At 44.6% G+C, this 13,034-nt stretch overlaps 1 protein-coding gene across 14 annotated transcripts in view; it reads left to right on the top strand.

The window, feature by feature from the left end:
* SIPA1L2 (signal induced proliferation associated 1 like 2) overlaps window positions 1–13,034 on the top strand; it is a 220,274-nt gene that overhangs the window by 97,546 nt on the left and 109,694 nt on the right. For 5 of the 14 annotated variants that reach the window (XM_089897410.1, XM_089897411.1, XM_089897413.1 and 2 more), the window contains exon 1: window positions 5,092–7,130. The exons of 2 other annotated variants lie outside the window; for them this stretch is intronic. The gene's annotated coding sequence lies outside the window, so the exon portion shown is untranslated. Of the gene's footprint in view, window positions 1–5,090; window positions 7,131–13,034 lie in introns of those variants that run through there. 7 more of the 14 variants (XM_089897416.1, XM_089897405.1, XM_089897407.1 and 4 more) reach the window with 5 other exon arrangements.

Genomic DNA, 13,034 nt, shown 5'->3' with positions numbered 1-13,034 from the left:
TCAGGTAAAGATCTTTGGTGTTAGGAACTGTATTAAAGAAATACTCAGCCCAAATTAATTAGTATGCATCCATAATTGAAAGTGGTTTATATAATTGGCATTCAGTTCATACTTTAAAAATTCCAAATAAAGTATGTTGAGGAAGTGTTTCCCCCTGAGTGCATTGGAATTCATTCTCTGTGACTAGTGAAATGGAATGTGTTGCCCTGGAAGCCAGTGCCTTATTGAAGAGGTACATTATGGGGAAAACTTCCTGAAGGAGTCGTTCTGACATCACCCCTGACTTTGAGTTTGCAGGAAACTTTATTTTCTAAAGTATTGAGTGCGCTTCCTGAACGCAAGACAACGACACTGGGACACTTCGGGGTAAAATCAGATGGTGAGGGGCGTGAACGAAGCCCCCACTGTGTCCCTCCCCTTCTCTGTTTTGCTGACATCAGTGTCTGTGCCGCAGGGTTCCAGTTTTCTCTTAGGACCGGTTTATTGCCAGATAGGGATGGAGAATTCGGACTGGACACCATGGTAGCTTTTATATTGAGTACGTGCAGTGTTTTTCCTCACCCTCTATCTAGGTCCTGGGTTTATCGTGGCCCGGCCTTCTGAAAGCCGGATTGTTTTCTGTCGGGGGCGGTCCCCAGTAGGTGGGCCGCCTTCCTGAAGCTGGCCCTCCCTCTGCCTTTGTCAGCCCCGAGAGGCTGCCCTGCAGTAGAATCGAGCAAGCGGCATGGGCTATCCTCCTGGTTCCTTCCCGCAAGGCAGTAACATTCATGTTGTGCATTTGTCTGGTTCAGCATCTTATGTCAGCTCTCAACTTGGTCCCCCGGCACCTGTCTGAGGTGTGCTAGCAGACTGGATCCCCATCGTACACGCGACACTGAGTCATAGTGGATGCCTAGATGGCTGAAGAGCCCACAGTTAATCATGCCCTCAGAGGTAGACACCGATCTCTTAATCTTGAGCCCTTTATGCTGTCTTCCATACTGCTGCCTTGTGGTGTACCCAGGGTCACAGGAAAATAGATGCAAATGTAAGACATTATTATTCTAACCGGCGTCATTTCCAGTGCATGGGAGTGGAGGGCACCATCTTTGTGAATACTTGCTATAAAAAACCGTATACTCTTTAAGGTAAGTGGCAATAGGTGTGGCTCATCTAACACTAGTCTCTGTTTCCATGTTTAAATATCTTACCGTGGGACTTGAAGGAGAGGAAGTTGATGGCCGTCTCATTTTATGTAATAAGGGTAATATGCTCTCTAAGGGAAACACGCATTGCTTTTACGGAGGATTATTTTAAAAATTTTTCTATTTATTGAATTTAAACTATTCATATATGTATGTGCGGATTTACATGTTCATATATAGTTAGTAATTTGGAACTTTAGAGAAAAATACAAGGAAGAAAGCAAAAACCAAGTATTAGCCTTCCTGTAATAGATACTTAGTATCATAATATGGGGGTGTTTCTTTGCAGTATTTCTGTGTCTATAGATTTTTTTTTTTTTTGCGGTACGCGGGCCTCTCACTGTTGCGGCCTCTCCCGTTGCGGAGCACAGGCTCCGGACGCGCAGGCTCAGCGGCCACGGCTCACGGACCCAGCCGCTCTGCGGCATGTGGGATCTCCCCGGACCGGGGCACGAACCCGTGTCCCCTTCATCGGCAGGCAGACTCGCAACCACTGCGCCACCAGGGAAGCCCACCAAAGGGTTTTTGTATCACATAATAAACCTCATAATGCTGTTCAGCAAAACTCAGTATCCTGTAATTCAAATAAACATGAGAACAACGCAGAGATGGCTTGGAGAGTGTGCGATTAATGAATGCGGTTTGTTGTGTGTTTGCTGCTGAAATTACTATTTTAAAAAAATCAAATACTAGACTGTTGTGTAGATTGGTGGGGTTTTCTTTTCGTGCCCTTCATGCTCAGTGGAAAGGAAGCATCTTCAGATTGATGGCTCTCTGGTCCACTCGTTGGGTTTTAACGCAGAACGCGTTGAAGGCAGCTGCTTTGTCCGTTTAGTTCAGTTTTCGATAGTATTGATTGATTTTAGTTTTGTAGAGCGAGGTGAGACAGATCCTTCACTCTGCAGGAGTCTTCGCTGTGGATTCACTGGAAGATACCAGGGGTGAGAAGAAAGTGAGAGGATTGCTTCTCTTTGAGGTAAACAACAGGAAGGACCCCTAAAAGTATTTGTTAAGGCTCCAGCCTCCCAGGTTTTTATTATAAAATGCTCAGGTTCCCTTCTTGGTCACCTAGTGTCACTCAACCTTCATTGAAAGAATAAAACAGATTATCTTCTATTATATTTAAACGCAAATAACAGAGGTACAGTCTAAATCACTTGGCACCAAATAGAAGTTCTTTTATTCTTTTGCTGTGTTTTCCTAAGACACAAATGCCTCCACTTAAATTATTAATTGGAACGTCTGATTTCCTACTGTGTCATCTGTAAGTCAGTGGCCACATGGCTGAAAAAATGCCATAACTAATAACCTCCTGAGGGAAGGAGGTGCAGGATTATCTCTTTTTATCTTTTTCTGATTGAAAAGATTTAACGGGAAACTGTCAATACCCACAACTGTTCTTCTGTCTCCCTGGAAAAATTCCATGATCAAAATATTCCATTTCAGAAAATGGCTCTTTGTTTATTCTCTTTGACATACACATATGTGGAAGGAGGGGTGGCTGAAAGTAGCTTACTACCAGAAATGGGTTCCTGTTTTTTATGGACACACTGAAATTTCAAACTCCCGAATCATCTCGTTACAATACAGTGCAGTCCCTAAAATAACTTTAATTAGAAGTTGTAGTTGGGAAGCTGGTAGCACCTGACTGGAGATTGGGGACTTGCCCTCACCTTCTGAAAGCTTCTGTTTGCCTCTTGGCGAATCAGCTTAGCTACTGCAGTTCAGTTACAAAGTTCAATCAGCTATGTGTTCCTGTTAGTCTTTGTACAGAAATCCATTAGCAGTTACCATATTAGGTTTTGTAAACATGACTGTGCTCCTTGGGTCTAGTATGTGTCTTACTCGTTTTAGTTGCCCAGTTGGAAGTCAGTTTATCAATCAATATTCGTTCATATATAAATCAATTTATCCAGCTAATTTTTTTTGAACTTTGGCTATAGGAAACATGGAGATAAGCACTTGGCATCTGGATCTTGTCAAATCTTTAGAATAATCCTTTGACATCGATAGGATTATTCCCATTTTACAGGTAGGTCAGAGAGGATGAGTCACTTAGCTGTGGCCTCAGCCAGCATGGTCAGAGCTTGGAGGCTTGCTGAGTGCTGCGAGCAAAGCCGTGACTCTGCCTGCCCGGAACTAGAGGAGTGTAGAGGAGGTTAGCGCCATGTAAACAGGCTGGGATAAAATAGTGTGGTGTTTAACATATGGTGTGAAAAAAGGGGCAGGATGGTAGGGGAGCCTGCATTAAGATAACGTAGAACCAGAGGTAAGATTTGAGAAGGCTTCCGGACAACCCAATCTGTGAGCTGAGGTTGCACTAATAACACCTGTTAGCAAAGTGGAGGGAAGAAGTCTTGAAGAGTATTGGGGCAGGGGAGCAGCCTGTGCAGACCCCCTTGAGCAAAGGAGAATGAAGGGCAGCACGTGCGGGCATGGGGTGGGGTCTGGGCCGCAGGACAAGGGGCTGGACAGCTACTCATGGACCAAACCCTGAGTGACCTGTGTCACGTAAAGCACTCAGGCTCTATTCTGGGGACACGGGGAAGTAGTGAAGGGTTTGGGGGTAATCTAGGCGAAATAAGAGTGTTAATGGCAGTCGAGACAGCAAGGTCTGCATGGATCTGAGAACATTCAGGTCAAGTGGACTGGTCTCACATTGCACGTGGACTGTCTGTCAGGGGAGGGCAGGATGGGCCCCGGGTGCTGGGCTTGGGCGGCAGGGAGATGGGAATGCCGCTCCTGAGCTGGGCAGTGGGAGAGCAGGTGCCCAGGGCCTGGGCTGGAGGGCGTGCGCTATCATAGCGCAGCGTGGCTGTGTGGCATGGGAGACATCTTTGGGCTCTGGGTAGATTTCAGAGTCGTCGGCGTGGAGATTCACGTGACCCTGCTAGAACTGCACAAGGAGATAGGTGGAATTAAAAGCGAAGGCAGGGCTTCCCTGGTGGCACAGTGGTTGAGAGTCTGCCTGCCGATGCAGGGGACGCGGGTTCGTGCCCCGGTCCGGGAAGATCCCACATGCCGCGGAGCGGCTGGGCCCGTGAGCCATGGCCGCTGAGCCTGCGCGTCTGGAGCCTGTGCTCTGCAACTGGAGAGGCCACAGCAGTGAGAGGCCTGCGTACCAAAAAAAAAAAAAAAAAAAAAGCGAAGGCAGCCTAGAATAAGCCCCAAGGAGCACCAACACTTAAAGAGCAGAGGAGGAGCCAGCAAAGAAACCAAAAAGAGAGCATCGGGAATCGTCGTGTTCTGTGTGTGTCGCGATAGTATGTTGAGTCAGTGCTTTGGGGTAGTTTGGTTTGCAACTATTTCAGTTTAGACGGATGGATGTAAGCTAACACTGAGTGCCAACGAAGTGCTCCGCCCGACTCTAGGGGCCGGGGGGACACCAGTGAATAGGGGGGACCAGGATCCTGCTCTGGCGAAGCATATAGGCGCTTCACTTAGAAAGTCACACAAGGGCTCCATCTAACAAACCTTTGCTTGGCCCTTTTTTTCAGCACGGATTGTGATTCAGGATAATGTAGAGTCATAATACAGGGTTCCAGTGGAGACTGAATCCTTTAGACACTTTTTACTGGGGTCTCTGCTTTACTTGGATGAAAAAGTCCTTAACTACACCAAGGGCATCAGGTTTTCTGGGGACATCACTTGAGAAATTCTTCCAAAGAGCAACATGGAGTGCTTTGAAAAATGGTCTGACACCAGCATGAACATTCCACTCCCTGCAAAAAGAATTATTCTTCACAAATCATACATTACCTCTATGTTATAAAACCTCAAGGAGACGAATTCTGCTCTTTTTTTTTTTTAATATTCTCATGCTCCAAACATTTATCTTTGGTACCATCCCAGTGGTTTTTTTTTTTTTTTGCGGTACGTGGGCCTCTCACTGTTGCGGCCTCTCCCGTTGCGGAGCACAGGCTTCGGACGCGCAGGCTCAGCGGCCATGGCTCACGGGCCCAGCCGCTCCGCGGCACGTGGGATCTTCCCGGACCGGGGCCTGAACCCGCGTCCCCTGCATCGGCAGGCGGACTCCCAACCACTGCGCCACCAGGGAAGCCGCATCCCAATGTTTAATTCAAGATAAATGGCTAAGAACAAATTTTCATGTTCAGATCTACCAAAAACTTAGCAAAGTATGATTATTACGGACCATCTATATCCATTCATGACCATTATTATTGAATAATAGCCCATTTGTCAAATTGTTTCTATCCTTGATGTTCATGGTCTACTATGGTAAGAAATTGAGCTACTGGATTGCTTTATAGGTCTTTAGTCATAACTTCATTGAATACCTGGCTGAATGTACCTGAACTTAGTGATGTTACGGGAAATGCACTTCCGGTGATGAGACCTTGCGGTGAGCACGCCTCAGCTCTGTCGCCTTCCCGGCCACAGAGAGGATGAACCTGGGGAACGTTTGTTCCTCTTTTTATTCCCTGCTCAGTTATGCATGTTAGTATTTGAGCTGATGGAATATGTGTATGAAAAATAAATGTTTTGTGGTAGTTATACTTTTATTATAAATCTGTCATATAACTTTAACCATTTTTTTCCCTTGAATGAGGCTCATAATTTGTGCATTTTGTGGTTTTCAATCCTTTTGCCACAGCTGCAGTCCTGGTAAGTGGCTCAACTATAACTATAACATTGCTCTTGAAGACTCACTGATGTCTTACGGAAAACTTGGAACAACATTCTATTTAAACACAATTATGCTTAAATATCACATTTTCCCCGTTTCTGTTCTGTCCTTGAAAAATTATTACCAAGACCATTAGCATGAGAACAGATCAGTCCTTCCAGCTCTGAAATTCTTGAATTTCTCTGAGGGGTCTTTCACTGCCCCTTCCAGCCCATCCTCTCTCAAGGCTGCCCTGCCACCCGTGAGATCACACAGGTCCACATGTAGATTTTAAAGTGCCCACCGAGTGCTGGTGACAATTTTTGATTTTTTTTTTACCCACTGGGGAGCGAGAGCCGTAGAATTTGATGAAATGTAAGAATACTTGGAAACTATTAGAGGGGGATGTCCTTGACATTACAGATGAACTGAAAGAAAGGGAGAACACTGTCTGGAAGAACAGGTTGGAGATCCCTTTTAATTGGTGATGATTCTAAGATGAACCCGGTGTCTTCTGTCCCAGCAAATGGTCAGTGTTCAGGTTTGGGGAGTTACCTGGAGAGGACCTATTCATGCTACTGAGGCCCTCACTACAGATTATTATTCTGTTCTCTTTATAAAATCCTCAGGAAGAAATTAAATGACTCTTCATTTTCATTGATTAAGTTTTTTGTAGCCACACCAAGGTAGCAGTGTGAATCATTTATCCATTAAGTTAAGAAAGTAGTACACTGAAGATACTCTTAAGTAGAATTAAGGCAGGAAGGAGTGGGTGGAATGGTGACCCCCATAATTGCAAGTATGAGGGTCCGCTTTATTTTAATGCTTTCTTAATATTTCATGAAATAGCACTTTCGCTTTTCATGGAAAAATGCATGGCATTTCTGCACTGGCCTGTTGAAAGCTATCCTAACCAGTGTTTTGCAATCTGTTGGAATGACGAAATGGTGTAAAATCACAGAGGAAAGTCAGGAGCAGACTCACAGCTGTTCATTAAAAACGTGATGTGCGGGGCTCTTGGCTTCATATACCTTCCTCTCTAACTGGGACGTGAGGCCCAGGTACCCTTTCAACCAGGACCTCTGATTGCACGGTTTCCTCTTGCCATCCTGTTTTGGAGTGGTACCACTCGCGGGCATACTTCCAGATCTCCAGGACGCTGGCACCAGCCACCTACAGCAAAATGGAGCTCTGCACCCCATCGGCTGCTCTGCCCGATTCAGGAGGCGACAGGATTGGTCATGCAGGCTTCCTTATGCACTTCGTGTTTGGGAACGGGCCTTTAGCCTGAGATGCTGCTGAGACGGTTAGAAGGAGAAGTACGGCATTCTTTCTTTCTGTACAGTTGGAAGACCTGTCTGCCATCACTGCATTTGGCTGGTACAGAAGTGGGGGTGGGAAGCTCTCTTTCAGAGTGGAGCAGTTGCTGAATGTAGGTTCAGGGTAGCCTGTTGTTGTGAGGATTTGGATATGAGTGTCCTGCAAAGAGTTAACAACTGGCCCTATTTCTATAATACTCATGTTTTTGCAAAGTGATTAAACTTCTGATTTATAGTAGATTCTGTAACTACAAGAGCTTGCCATTTCGATAGTAAACGTTTTATATTATGAAGGATTACTGCCTGCCATATTTGTTTAGTAATCTGTTAATTCATTTAATAATATTTATGGACCATCTACCATGTACTGGAAACCGTGCGAGGCACTGCAGATCAAGCGGGGAACAAAACAGTCACAGCCCTGGGGCCTCGCAGAGAGTTGGAGAGAGAGAAACAGGAACACGTGGTAAGGTGTGGACAGGGGTGTTTCCACGAGGAAGTAGAGGACGCCACGGAGCAGGTGGAGGGGCACCCGGGGCGGGGGTGGGGGTGGGTGGAATGAACAGGATGACGATGAAGGGTTGGCAGGTAATGCTGCGTTTACAGGGAGCAGCTCAGACGCAGGCCTGGAGAGGGTGCAGCCTGAAGACGCTGAGGACGGCTGGGCCCCAGCGTGGAGGGAGGAGAGCAGATGCTTCCGATTGAGCCAGGGTGGTTGGGAAGAGGCTGGTGAGCCATAATGCGGGTTTTTATCTTGGGAAAGATGGCAAGGCTCAAAAGGTTGTCAACAAAGGGTAACATGGAAGGACAGGGTCAGAAGAGGGTACATTCGTTAAGTGATGATAAGAGCTGAAAGAAATGCATTGGCTTCTTTGTCCTCCGAGAAGTAAGAAGCTGCGGTCTCTGCTGAGATGCTGGGGCAGGAAGGTCTTTCAGTGGCTGCTGCGGGGAGCGGGGCAGGAGATGACAAGGACGGGACCAACCTGGATAATTGGCCCTTATTTCTCGGTAGTGTCACAGACTCACCAAACCCCTTCGAGACTTTGGGTAAAGAGCGTTCTGTGCTTTGCAAATTGCAGTTTCCCTGTTCTGTTGGGGTGCCCACCCGTAACTGTGTGCTCTGTGCTTTGTTTGGGGGCCAGTCACAGGCCCCTAATTTCCGCAGGCGGCTCTTTCGAGACGCTTCTCTGAAATGTCATCCTTTTCCTGTCCCTTCCATCAGCTTGGAACCCATGGACATCAGTCAGCTGCACGGCTCCCTGCCTGCTCTTGACATTCATGGTGGATTTGAACACAGAAGATGTATATATACCTGATGAGTATAAAGAATAATTTGGGGACAGGTACAATATTTGCAGGATGCTTCCTAGATTACAGCTTCATTGCATGCATGTACATGCTACTAAGAGTGCAAATCCCGGTCTTTTAGAAATTTCTCAACTGAATGCTTCATGGAAACAGGCAAAACGTTAGAACTTGGGGAAAAACTAAAGATAATGAGAGATACAAAGGGGTCTTATGTTCCAGATGCCTGTAAGCAGGCACGTTTGCCCCGGGTCCCCACTTTTCATCTGTGGCCCTACAGGGCAAACAGGATTAATTAGTGGTGTAGGGTGTCTCGTGTGCACGCGTGCGTGTGTGTGCGTGCACGTGTGCACTCACGCATGTATGTGCCTGTCTCTGTCTCTCTCTCTCATCCACAGTCTGACCTCTAGGTTCTGGATTGTTCCAGAGGTCATTCCAGCTCATGCTTTAGATTTTCATTCCCTCCATTGTTTCCTTTCTGCATTTCTCTCTGTTCAGAGCCTGTACCATTCCTTCTTTTTTTGTTGTTGTTTTTACATCTTTATTGGAGTATAATTGCTTTACAATGGTGTGTTAGTTTCTGCTTTATAACAAAGTGAATCAGTTATACATGTACACATGTTCCCATATCTCTTCCCTCTTGCGTCTCCCTCCCTCTCACCCTCCCTATCCCACCCCTCTTGACATCTGCTTTTCAAAGACGTTGATTTCAGTTCTTCCGCATGAACCATAATACTTTTTAAATTGGATGATGTTATTATTTCTAATTTATTTTCCTGAAAAATCAAATGCTATAATTGTTTTGAGGTGTTTTATTTTTATGACAGTGTTCAAATATATAAGTATTTTAGTAATATCTTTAAAAGGAAGGTGCCCTCTATCATTCTGTTGTTAGAGATTTATTCGAGGAGCTACAACAAGCTAGAAAATGTGGCTAGGAGTAAAAGGTGGCCGGAAGGGATTTGCAGGAGTTCTGTTGCAACTGTAGATTGTTTATTAATCGGCTACTATGTCAAGAATTTTTTGGCTTTGAACACTTTGAATTGTTAGTGGCACACATAAAAGGTGTTAAAAGATATATAATTATGGAATTAGAGCAGGGATCTTGCCCAGAAGGCTCTGGTTTTGATTTGGACGCTGGTGCCAGAACTGTGGCTTTCCGTCCATTCATTCATTGACCAGGCAATCTGGGCAACACCGTGCACAGTAGCTGTGTTCGTCAAATTTCCTGTCTTTGATCTTTAACTGAATAGAAGCTGGGTCTCTTAGGACATTTAAAATTAGTCTGGAAAACACAGAAATCTAAGTCAAACTGAATAAACCAAAAAAGGTGATCAGTTGGCTCAAGCAACTGGAAAATCCTGGAACTGGTTCCAGAGCCGCATCCTTAGGAGTCGTCATTTCTTTCGCTTGGCCCAGCTTCGTGCTGCTGTTTCCGTTCTCAGTCACATTGGCAAGGTGAGCCCTTAGCTGCTTGGGCATTGCCAAGGGTCAGAGCACCAATGTTGGGGTACCCTTCCTGGCTTGGCCCCTGGGCTCATCCCTGGACCAGTCACTGTGGCCTGAAGATGCAGCACTTTCATTGGTCAAACCTGGGTCACATGTTACGGGTGGAGTTAGCCCCACATAACTAAAATGATTTTAGTTAGAGGTATGGTACCCATTGCCACAAGAAAGAGGAATACATCTGAGACAGGAAAAACCAGTGGCCGTCTGATACAGCTAATGTTCTTATCGCACGCACAAAATTAAAAAATCATAACTGAAGGAATATTTTCAGAAGATTTCTTTGGCAAAGGGTCTGTGTGCTCTGAGTTTGCTACAGTTTTTGTGGTTTTTGGCAAGCCTAGTAGTAAAATTCAACACTAGTTCATCTATTTTTATTTGTTGCTATTATTCATTCATGTTTTAAAGTAATAATCCTTACTTTTTGACAGTTGTCAGTGTCTTCCATTTCTTTTTTTTTTTAAAATAAATTTATTTATTTATTTATGGCTGCATTGGGTCTTCGTTGCTGTGCACGGGCTTTCCTCTAGTTGCAGCACGTGGGCTTCTCATTGCAATGGCTTCTCTTGTTGTAGAACACGGGCTCTAGGCACATGGGCTTCAGTAGCTGTGGCATGTGGGCTCAGTAGCTGTGGCTCACGGGCTCTAGAGTGCAGGGTCAGTAGCTGTGGCGCAAAGGCTTAGTTGCTCCGTGGCACGTGGGATCTTCCCGGACCAGGGCTTGAACCTGTGTCTCCTGCATTGGCAGGCGGATTCTTAACCACTGCGCCACCAGGGAAGACCTTCCATTTCTATAATAGATCTGTGGAATAAAGATTTTGTAGTTTTAATGCTGTCTGTTGCAAACAATGATACTATTGTAAATGTAAACGGATGTGAAAGCTTGGAAGACCAGTTTTCAGATATGAGTCCAAGCCCAGTGACCTCTGATAACTTTATGGTTAGTTTTTCCAGAACAAGTTATTCAGTGTCTGTGTTGTCCACGTTAATCCTAGTTTTCAGGTTTCTGTGTTTTACACATTCCTGGCAGGTGGCTTGAACTCAGAGCATCCTTCTGGGGTGTGTGAGTGGGCTGCTGGTAAGGGGGGGTGCTGGTTTGCTGGTGGTGGAGTGGGGGAGGGGGACCAGAGTCTCACCTGTGCCCCGAGCCTTGAGCACCTTCCTGCTTTGACTGCCATGTGCTGTGGGAACATTGGTATTTCAGTGTGTGCCACGACAGGGAAAAGGAAGAAAAGCAAGGTACAAACTACATTTTTAGATAGCATTTGGTCTCATAAATGAGAGGATGAAGGGGTTTCAAAGTCGTGGTTAAGGTAGCTCTTTGCATTTTGTGCATACATCGGTCATATATTTAGTTAGGGATTGTTATATTTCTACCCTCTTTGGTGCTAATCACTCTATTTAAATTTTCCATTCTTGGATGGGTTTGGGGAGTTTGTGTTTTGCCAGGAAATCTTAGTTTCTTCTATGTTTCTAAGTTTGTTGCTGTAGAGTTGCTTGTGGTATAATTCTTTTACACTTATATTTACTTCAATACCTCCTATATGTGTGGTCATTTCTCCTTTCTCCTTTCCAAACTTATGTAATATTATTCTCCCTTTCTTTCTTTCTTTCCCTTTTTCAGGTTTGGGAAGGAGTGTATCTATTTTCTTATTCTTCAAAAAAAAAATCCACCTTTTGGATTTGTCTATTCTTTTATCCCCTACCCCCTGCCATTCCATTAATTCCAGCTTGTATCTTTCTTCATTCCTTCTTTCGTGGTTTCTTTTGGTACATTTTGTTGTTCTTTTCCTAATTCCCTGAGGTGGTGAGCACTTAGTTCCTGATTATATTTCTAGAAATGTCACAGTTCAGTGTTTGGAACTGGGTACTTGGCAGGGCATGGTTCTTTCTTCGGTAACAAGGATACGGATTAGTATTAGATAATGAAAATGAGTATCAGATTAATGCCTCTTGAGAATTCACATAGCTCTGTACCAACCATTAGAAGCTTTTCTTACCCTTTCAAATTGTGTTGAGTGTTCTGTAAGCAGGAGACTTAATAGAATGTATAGATTATGCAGAAGCCTACTACAGTGAATCAAATACCATTTCAACAGAGAGCTATTAGGCAAGAAGCTGCTTTCTTTCGTATCTCGGTCGTCATTTTGTTTCAGTTTCCGGGAAAGGATTCGATGATAACCTAAATTATAGAGGAAATCACTATGATTCAGAATCATCTCTGGTTCTTTTCAATACAATACTTGTAAGTGAAATAGATAAGATGCCGTCAGCTCTGGTCTCTCTCTGAGAACTCTGGGCATATCCTGGTCTGCCGAGCGCACGGAAGCATCTGACTGCACATACCCCCTCTGTTTGCCACACCCTAAAATACCATTATTTCCTCAGTCATGAAGCTGCCATGGGAGCAAACAGCATGTTGTCATGCCCAGACTGATTTTTTCCCCCCCAATGGCGAAGAAAGCAAGCTGCCCTCATAAGAAAATGTCTACTATTCCAGGAGACCATCACATGGTCATCACAAAGTCATTAAGAACCCACTGGAAGGAGTCCTTACACTGTTTAGCTAGTTGGAATTTTAACATTATCCCTAACTGAATTGCAGTTAGTTTTTATGCTTTGGTGAAGGCTGAGGGAAATCAGCTATATTACATCTTTATTCTCATCATTATTTTCAGACGTGGTAGAGTCATTCCTCTTTTTATTCTTGTGCCAACAGTAAGATTCCCAGACAGCCATGAATTCGGGAAATAGTAATACCTGGAAAATATTTTTGTCTAATTAAAGATAGAACAAATTGAAAAATTATTTGTAATTAAAGAGGAGAGTTGGTGAAGTCAAGTTTCTGCCAGACACAAAGGTAAATTGTGTCTTAAATCTCTAAGCTTCCCTGCACATTTGTCAACTTGCTAGTGGTGTCATGAACTAGAAAGTTGTACTTGTTCAGATGCCGGATTCTTGAAGACTCCTTCTCACTGTCAGGGGATCTCTGTGAGTTCTTATTTGCTTGCAAGAGAGCATTCTGGAAACTCATTGTTAATGCCTTGTATTGACCTTGGTGCTGCTGGACATTTTGAGTTTAACTGGTTTGAA

The sequence above is a fragment of the Delphinapterus leucas genome, chromosome 16, assembly GCF_059928025.1.
Source record: "Delphinapterus leucas isolate spDelLeu-1000000601 "Yukka" chromosome 16, BTC_Dleu_Yukka2, whole genome shotgun sequence".
NCBI lineage: Eukaryota > Metazoa > Chordata > Mammalia > Artiodactyla > Monodontidae > Delphinapterus > Delphinapterus leucas.
Note: the sequence above shows the minus strand (reverse complement) of the source record. Positions and strands in the feature narration are given on the sequence as shown.